This window comes from Canis lupus, chromosome 13 (genome assembly GCF_011100685.1).
Source record: "Canis lupus familiaris isolate Mischka breed German Shepherd chromosome 13, alternate assembly UU_Cfam_GSD_1.0, whole genome shotgun sequence".
Lineage (NCBI taxonomy): Eukaryota > Metazoa > Chordata > Mammalia > Carnivora > Canidae > Canis > Canis lupus.
In genome coordinates, this window is record NC_049234.1 from 45787974 (window position 1) to 45797775 (window position 9802).

At 41.2% G+C, this 9802-nt stretch overlaps 1 long non-coding RNA gene across 1 annotated transcript; it reads right to left on the minus strand.

The window, feature by feature from the left end:
• Positions 1 to 3203: 3203 nt before the first annotated feature.
• Positions 3204 to 9144, minus strand: LOC119864745. The gene is made up of 2 exons (XR_005368372.1): positions 8996 to 9144; positions 3204 to 4721 (listed from the first exon to the last, which is right to left on the minus strand). It is a non-coding gene; the product is annotated as an uncharacterized LOC119864745 (long non-coding RNA).
• Positions 9145 to 9802: the final 658 nt, after the last annotated feature.

Consider the following 9802-nt stretch of genomic DNA (forward strand, 5'->3'; position numbering starts at 1 on the left):
AATCTTTAGAATAAGAAAAGGATTGGAGAGTCTCTCGAGACACATAAGGATCATCACTGTGACTACTGGCATGATGGATTCCCATCTTGGGCAATGAGAAAGCAAAAGGTTTTTGGAGTGGGTGCAAAGATCAGGAGAGGGGCTGCAAGACCACATACCAGGATGTTTTCTACCTTTGGCTTTTTGTTAAGTGTCCAAACTAATTTTTCTGTACTAGTTGATGGTTGTTTCCATTCCTTCACCAGTTGGTGAGTGCCTCCTTTCCGCACTATGCCTTCCAGAATGTAAAGGAGTGCCACAAGAAGTCCTGTTGAGTTCTCCAGGGTTTTGCCCAAAATAAAAAATAGTTGGATTGAATCTAGAAGCAGTTACAGAAACATGCTGGGAGGACGGGCATACATTAACTAGTTATGGTTTTATTTTTTAAGGAAAAGAGATGGCGTACGTTTTTCCACCTTCTTTCTCCCAAAATGCTAACAACTTCTTACTGTGGAATTTCCTGAAAAGGCCTTAGTTCTAAACAAAAGGTCAGGTGAGGTCCTTTATTTTGAAGTTCCAGAGAGTTTCTGCTCACAGGTCAATTCTGGAGCCATTTAACTAGTTTAGGAAGAGCTGTTGACTGCTGACTATTTTTACAGTTTTCTTTCATCGCCTGATTCCTGTGACCCTTGAAGGTATCAGCTTTAGGAATAACATGTAAGAACACTTTAGAGCTTGGGAGGTCATCACCTGTAGATCTTGTGTTTTACATGTTTGAATGTTCAGGAACAGGGAATCCCTTTATGTTGCCATAAATCTCACCCTTATCAAATTAGAAGGAGCATATCCTTCACATAGAAATGCAATATTTTGAGGTCTCCTACAGTAGGCTGAAAGCTTTATCTTATCCCTAACTTCCTGTTTGAGTGCTGTGAATATTTGCAGCATTTGGGTGACAGAATCATGAAGCAACAAAAGTTTAAAAGGCAGGATATGGTGGGGAATCTATTCTGCACCCAAGGAGCTTAAAGTTTTATAAAAAGGGATGTGGACAAACAAAAATCTCTGTTGTGAGCCATTGCAATGGTGGACATTATCCAGGTTTCATTTAGCAGTCAGAGCGTTGATACACATCTATTTAGCAACATCTAACAAATCACATTCCTTGAAGGAATGGACTAGAATGTAACTCAGTTCTTATTGTTCTTGTCCCATTTTATTCATTCAGCTGATAATTACTGGCAACTCCCTGAGTCCCAAGCCCTTTCAAGGCAATTTCATTCTTTTATGGGTTGGCATTCTTTTATGTTTCCCTTCTTTGCCTTTCTGACCTCTGCTTGCTCTGCAAATTCAGTTTAAGCAACATGTCCTCAAGAGACCCTCCCCTGACTCTTTCTATGTGAGTTGCACCGGGCTCCCTAGGCTTCCCTTGAGCTCCATGCATCCCTCTTTCGTCGCCTCCTATCATAGCTGCTGATCTTTTTGTAGCTAGCTGCACTCCCCACCTCCAAAAGACTGCAAGACCTTTGAGGAAGGGTCTGTGCTGTGTTCAGGTTTGTGCCCCCAGCACTTGGCAGAGTGTCTGGTACATGGTAGAAAGAAACCCCATGACTGGTTGGTGAAGGAATGAAGGCAGGCGGCCTGCCTTCCCTACCCTTGGGTGAGTCTGAAGAAAGATGAACTAGATTTGAGATTTTATTGCATAATTAAATTACACTGTCAAAATAATTTTTAAAGCTGAAAGGAAATTCAGAGATCAGCTACAGGAAATTGAGGCCTAGCGAGGTGAAGAGAGCTGGCCAAGGTCATGCAGCTGTTTAGGTCTCCTGCTGGCCAGTCCTAGCCCAAATATGGGGAAGCTTAGTTATTATTTCCTCTTAAAAGTTATCCTGGAATCCAGGCAAAAGGATTTTGCAATCTAAAAATGCTAATGGGGGGGTGGCAAATTACAACTACTTAGATAAATGAATGTAACAGCAATTATAGACACCTCCCACCCCCTCACTTATCTGCAGGGAATACATTCGAAGGCCTCCAGTGGATGGAGGAAACCATGGATAATACCAAACACCATGTATATTATGGGGTTTTTTTCATACCATATGTATTTTTTACAATATCTTAGTATACTGTACTCACTCTTCTTCCTGTGATGATGTGAGATGATATAATGCTTTATAATACCTACCTGATGAGATGAAGTGAGTGGTATAGGCATTGTGGTGTACTGTTAGGCTACTATTGACCTTCTGACAATGTGTCACAAGGAGGATCATCTCTTGGACACTCTTGTCAGTGGTGACCATCAACTGAAACCGTGGAAAGCAAAACTGCAGGTAAGGGGATGCTAATATATTTAAGACCTCTGGGAATACTGAGAAAACAGGTAGCTAAGGCAGGCTCCACTGACCGGGCCATTGGTCTTTCTTTTTTTTTTTTTTTTATTGATGAGAGATAGAGAGAGAGAGGAGGGGAGAGAGAAAGAGACAGAGACACAGGCAGAGAGAGAGAAGCAAGCCCCATGCAGGGAGCCCCAGGTGGGACTCGATCCCTGGACCCCAGGATCACACCCTGAGCTGAAGGCAGGTGCTCAACCGCTGAGCCACCCAGGGGTCCTGGAGCCATTGGTCTTAAAGCCAGTGTTAGTCGCTTAAACTCTAACGAGGGTGGACGTATGAACAGGCCAAATTTAGCAACCATTTCTGCAAAACACAAATTTGGATTGAAAGACAAATGCCAAGTTCAAAAAAAGTAAATGTGCTCCTATTCCTAAGTTTAAGGCAAACAGAGGATTTGAAATGTTTCTCACTTTCGATGTTAAGCAATGATGGATGTAAAGAGAAAGATTAGTTTTACTTCCAACTTAGTGATTTCAGAAAGTAATTTAACCTATTTCAAGAATAAGCCCCCTCAAGAATAAAAGTCAGATTTTTGGATGTGTGTTGAAGTTTGAGTTGCCTAATGAATGGTTAAACGTTAGGAAGGCTTTGTGAATATTTAGCAGAAAGATGGCAAACTGGTGCTGGAATTGGCCTGCAGATGTGTTTTGTTTGGATGGTTGAATGTTTTAACATTTCAAAAACTGTCAACATTTAAAAATAAGATTTCATGTGAAAAAATTCTGGATTTCTGACTTATTTGAGAAAGTGGGAAAACCCAGTAACATTAGATAGACTTCTGTATGTGTTTCCTGTGGCTGCCATAACAAATCACCACAAACTTGATGGCTTAATACAACAGAAATTTATTCTTGCACAGTCCTGGAGGCCAGAAATCCAAAATCAAGGTGTTGGCAGGGCCATCCTCTGTCTGAAGGCTGAAGAGGACAATCCATCGTTGCTTCTTCCAGCTTCTGGTGCATCCAGGCCGTTCTTGACTTGTGGCTGCATAACTACATTCTGTTTCTATCCTCACACTCTCTCCTCTTTGTGTCCAGTTTTCCTCTGCCTTGCTGTAATGAGCACACCTGTCATTGGGTTTAGGCCCACCGGTCATCCAGGATGATCTTATTTCAAGATCTTTAATTTCATTGCAAGAGCAAAGACTCTTTTTCTAAATGAGGTCACATACATAGGATCTGGGGACGAGGATGTGGTCCTATTATTTTTGGGGCCAACATTCAACCCAATACAACTTTCCACATGGGCATTCCCTGAAGCAGTGAGCAGCGACGGGGCATGGGTGTTCAGTTGGCCACAGTCCCTACTATTCCCCATTGCCTGGGAATTTTGAATTTATAAATCTTAGTTTAGGATTTGGTGAGAGACTTAATAATCCCTATGTGAGTTCACATGTGATACAACTTTGACACGATGACCACAGTTCCTCAACAGTGGCTGTGCACTAGAGTCACTTCTGGAGGCTTAAAGTGGGGGTGTCTAATTTTGCTTCTGGAGGATCAGATTCAATAGGTTTTCAAGGTAGCACTGGAATTGGCCCATTTTAAGCACTCCTCAGGCAAAGCTGGGCTTGAAGCCATGGTGGAGCTTCATACCTGGGTTATGTTCCTGGGACACATGAAGCCATGGAATTTGCCAAACTCCAAGGATGAGAAACTGGAGACATTTGACAAAGGTGTTCCTTGTCAAAGGTCCAGTGCTCTTGACCTAGCTTGGCTTCCTCTGCCATTTTAGCTATTGTCCTTGTTCCTTTTCTTTCATGGTACAGAAGACACAATTCTATAATTAACAATCAGTTCTGAACAAAGTAAAAACATAATACAAATTGCATAGGATCAATACAAATCATATAATTGCATACTGCTCAGCTGCACTGTTTATTTTCTTTTTATTTTTTTAAATTTTTAAATTTTTTGTTTATTTTCTTTTTAAATATATCCTGTATCATTGCAGAAAGATTTTAAGTTGCTTTGCTTTCATTTTTTTTCAGGGCGATAAGTGGTAACATTGGGCAGGATGAGGTTGGAGTTGTTTAGGGCATTAAAGAAAGAACAGTCTGTGAATGGACAAGCATAAGAAAGCAGCACTTGTGAAGGTAAATACAACTAGGTCAGAATTATTGAGCATAAACTGGGAGGTGTTGGTGGTGAGAGATGAGCAGACACCAAGCCCATGTCATGAGGGGCCTCGAATGCCGATCTGAGGAGTAGGCTTTATTCTTGAGGCAGTAGGCATTACTGAATGCTTCAAGTCCATTTGGGTCCTGGAGCAAGGAAGTCACGTGATCCTGCTGGGCAGCCATTCTTGGGAAGGGCGTTGGCTGTGTTGAGGGAGGTGCTGATTCTGAGAACAGGGAGACCAGTTAGGGGGCCATCATAAGAAAACAGGAGAAAGATGTTAAAGATCTGAATGAGAGGTGGAGCAGGGCTGTGGAGGAAGAGTAGGGAACCCAATCTATAAGGACAGTGATTGACTGGATATGGATATGGGCTATCCAGTGATAACCCCGGATGTGGAAGATAGGAAATTTGTTGGAAAAAAAATACAGACCATGGGAAGAAAACTCAGTCTGAAAGAGAGATAATGCCTTTAGTTTTAGATGCATTGAATGAAAGACGTTGGTCTTTTTATTCATAGAGTTATGGTTGATCTTGACGTAAGAGTTAAGCAAATAAAAACTAAAATATCCATCTTATTACAGATGAATTGGAGGACATGAAATGACATGACATGACTTCAGAACTGTGGTCACAATGACCTGTGAGCAGCCAGTTGTAGCCCTTCTCAAGGGAGGGAGGGTTTTGTTTTTTTTTTTAAGATTTTATTTATTGATTTATTCATGAAAGACAGAGAGAGAGAGAGAGGAGAGAGAGGCAGAGACACAGGCAGAGGGAAGAGCAGGCTCCATGCAGGGAGCCCGATGCGGGACTCAATCCTGGATCTCCAGGACCATGCCCTGGGCCAAAGGCAGGCACTAAACCAACTGAGCCTCCCAGGGATCCCAGAAGGGAGGTTTTCCCATAAAATTTAGAGTATCAAGCTTCCTTGAGTCCCTCCTGTAGTAGAAAGTTTTCCAGAAAGAAGGAAGGTACAAACATCTTGCTTCCAAACTCTGTGACAGGCAGAGAAATGACCCCCACGGGTATCCACAACCTAAGCTCCAGAACCTGCGAATATGAGAGCTTTACAGAAGGGATCTTGCAAATGTGATTAAGGTTAAGGACGTGTTGAGATTATCCTAGGTTATCTGGGTGGGCCCCTTCTAATCACACGAGTCCTTAAAAGCAGAGAATCTTTCCTGGAGCTGTGGTCAGAGAGAGATGTGAGGACATAAGGAGAGTCCGAGAGGAGCAGCGTTGCCAGCCTTGAAGCTGGAAGAAGAGGGTCATGAGGAGGGAAAGCGGGTGGCCTCTGGAAACTTAAAAGGCAAGGAAAGGGATGTTCCCCTGAAGCCCCCAGAAGGAAACGTGGCCCCACTGCCCCTTTGACCTTAGCTCAGGGAAACTCACGTCGGACCTCTGACCTCCAGAAGGAGCAAATAAGACATTTATATTGTTTAAGCCACTGCGTTTGTGGCAGTTTGCTACTTCAGCAATAGAAATAGAAAATCGATACACTCATCAAGTCGATTACTTTGTCCTTAGCCTGCTGAAGGGTTGTGTCCTGGACAGGGCCTTAGGCTCACCATGCCTATTCCTGCCCTTTCTCTAGAAAGATACATAGTTTGCTTCCTGATTCAGACTCAGGTCTCTGTCCAAATGTCACCTTATCAGCAAATCCCCAGGATACCCCTTAACTTTGAAACAAAACAAAACAGAGACAGCAAACCAATTCCCATCAGTCTCTTTAGCACTTGTCACCTGACTGACGTATTACAGATTTCGTTGTGTGAGTTGTCTGTCTTCCTTCTAGAACTGAAGTTTTATGGGGACAGGGTCTTTTCTATTTTGTTCCTAGCTGGATCTCCAATGCTTGACATGCAATAGGTCATCAGTAAATATTGAATGAATGAATGAATGAATGGGTGAATAAGTGAAAACTTTTCATGTCCCCCGGGGCCTGTTGTATTCATGTACTTCTCTTTGAGGAGATTTCCTGAAATTCTTCCCGTCAGTTCTCTTCTACCTTGAGGGGTGAGGGTGCCCTGCCTAAGCCACCAACCACGCAGAGGGTGTCCAGTTAAAATCTTGTGTCCAACTGTTTTCCCGCTGTCCCTCTTTCCAGTGAGAATATGCCTGTGGTCTCTGTACTTCTCACTCCTATTTCCTGGGTACTGTCTCTGTCTCCTTTCCTTCCCTGATGGTGCTTTTGTTTTTCATTTTTAAAAGACTGTCCCTTTAAAAAAATTTTTTATTTATTCATTTATGAGAGACAGAGAGAGAGAGAGGCAGAGACACAGGCAGAGGGAGAAGCAGGCTCCATGCAGGGAGCCCGATGTAGGACTCGATCCTGGGACTGTGGGATCTCGCCCTGAGCCGAAGGCAGATGCTCAACTACTGAGCCACCCAGGCATCCCATTAAAAGACTGTCTAATTTGAGTTTCCCCAAAAGTAGACCCAGAAGCAAGGACTAGAGTACAGGCAGGTTATTCGGGAAAGTCATCCCAAGAAGTATAAGTGAGGAAGCAGGGAAACTGAGGCGGGAAAGGGAGCAAAGGTAATAATAGTACGAGGTGCAGTGATGAGTGAGTTACCAATGGGGGTAAGGACTCCCCTTTCTTCTTTCTGTTGTTTCTTTTCATGGAATCCCAATGTACCCTTAAATTTTACAGACAGTTTTCTCTCAGAGAAGCTTCTGTGTGTGTGTGTGTGAGTGGAAAATAAATACACCCTAGTATTAAAAATGGCTATATCTGCATGATCAGATTATAGGTGACTCCTTTCTTATTTTGATTTTGGATACATTTATAATCTTTAACCATAAAATATATTACTTTTATAATCGGAAGTAAACAATTACATTAAAAATTTGGGAAAATCCACCGTTTCAGATAAAAATTTGAACCATTTTGTCCTAAGTTTGCCCAATGTTTTCAGTTGCCTGAAAAGTGGGGATTTATTGACATAAAACAAAGCTTTTCAAGTAAACATGAGAAATGGATGGAGGATTACTGAACCCGCTGCCATGCCAGAAGACAGCCAGTAGGTCACGTTATTAATCACAGTCTGATACCACGTTGTTTTTCTAGAGTAGATTTCAGAGTGAAGGGAGATATACTGTTGTTGCATTATTAGAGTATTTATTGTGAATAAATCTGGGAGGTCCTATGAGTTTAAAATGGAATTACTCAAAAATTTCTGCAGGAGAAGATGGCTGTTCCAAGTGAACTGAAACAAAGGCTTAATGTTTTGTGTCTCTTTATTTTTGATGGAATCTAAACATGCTTTTAGTCCTTGAGTGAAAAAATACATTTATTCTATATATATACACCCATACTATATTATGCATATTAGATGTATTTTATCTCTTGATGTAAATACCTATATTTTATTTTAAATTCAAAATTTGAGGGCCCCTGAGTGGCTCAGTTGGTTAAGTGTCTGACTCTTGATTTCAGCTCAGGTCATGATCTCAGGGTTGTGAGATCCAGTCCTGCATTGGGCTCTGTGCTGGGCATGGAGCCCTAAGATTCTGTCTCCCTCTCCCTCTGCCTTTCCCTCACTTCATTTTTTTTTTCTTCAAAATTTGATTGTCCTGCACTTCTGAACATTTTATAGCATACCTTACAAATTTAGAGAGCCAGTCAACTCAAATTCAAAAAAATTAGAATTAATACTTGACACTCTGTTATACTTTTGGATTTAATACCACAGAAGTTAAGAATAAACGATTGCCTGATTTAACAAATTGACAAAATAATTTGTAAGTAAATGACATATTTTGTGGATGTAAACAGATCATGCTATTTAACTTGAAAATGTTTAGAGTCAGTGTTTAAGGTAAATTAAAAAACAACTCTGGCTTGTGTGCATTATTAATTTGGCGAAAAAGGAAGTGCAAAAGTTTTCATAGAGACAGAGAGCTAGAGTGGACTTGAGAGGAAAACACCACCTCTGTTTTATAGCTGACGTAGGTGTCTAGAGGTTGAGGGATCTGTCCAGGCTCACAGTTAATGGATAACAGGTCTATAATTAGCTCTGTTACTAGAGTGGAATGCTAGCATCATTTCATTTCAGGCAAAGTGAAAAGAAAAAGAAACACTTATTGAGCATCTACTATGGTCTCTTACATAAGATTGCCAAGATAATCCTCACAGAAATCTTCTGAAGTAGAAACCAAGACTTAGGAAGGCAGTGTCTTGCCCAAGGTCACGTGGCTGACTAGTATTAGAGCCATATTACAAAATCAGGACTATCTCAATCAAGGATACTTGAGAGATTATTAAGTGGAAGAGAGAAGTATTTTCAGAAGGGCAAAATAAAGACCTCCATAAATCTACTTCTCAATAAAAAGCAACAAAATCAATAGCAAAAAATTTCAAAATTAACTTTTTCAAAACACTGGAAATTAATCAAAAATTAATTAAACACATCTAAGGAGTGTTTACTTAAAGAAGAAAGGCTGAATCTTGATAAGGATAGCAAGTTTTGTGGAGTTTTAACTATCCCTAGTCTTACCTTCCTCTCCACAGCTCCATGGTAGCCTTGAAGACCAGCAGCACAGCAGCTGTGAAAACAAGCAGCTTAGTACCTTTTGAAGAGGGCAGATGAGTGCAGATGAGTGTGTAGGGCCCCCGCCCCCCCTCCCAGAGCCTCACATCCAGAGATTTCTCGTGATTTGAGTCTGAAGACCTCATTTAAAGAGTTTGTCTTAACTTGACTAAGACCTTGCTCAATGGGAAATTCCTTTCCCCAGGATGTTTACTGAAAATAATCAGTGGTAATTGTTTAGCATCAGAACCACTGCAGGCAGTGATGTTAGGTGGGACTTTCCAAAATAAAAATCTAAAGAATGAGAGGTCAATAGAGGATTTTGGAAAGCTCCAACATATGACTGGGAGTCTAAAAGGCCACTTATATGTGCATGCCTGGAAAACGGAAGGCTTTAATCTCTAGCCTTTGGCTAATTTTGTGACTCTGCATAAACAAGTAGTAAAGGCTATTAAACTGTTAACAGTGTTGAAACCATGCCACAACATACATACAGAAGCCCTCAGAAAAGTGTCAGAAAACTCGTCGGTTTAAGGCATTTAAGGAAACCTCTGTCCAATCATTAGCTGACCACTGGGCTGAACAAGAAGGTGCATCAGTGGCTACAAATAAAAAGAATATAGATTTTAGAGAATTAATTAGGAAAGTGACCAAGCAAACAAGTGGCAACAATAAGAATAAACAGCAACAACAGACCCAGTGGAGGAGAGGAGTCTTATTTGGGGAATTTTCATATCCTAGTATTTAAAAACTATAAAACATGCAAAGAAACAG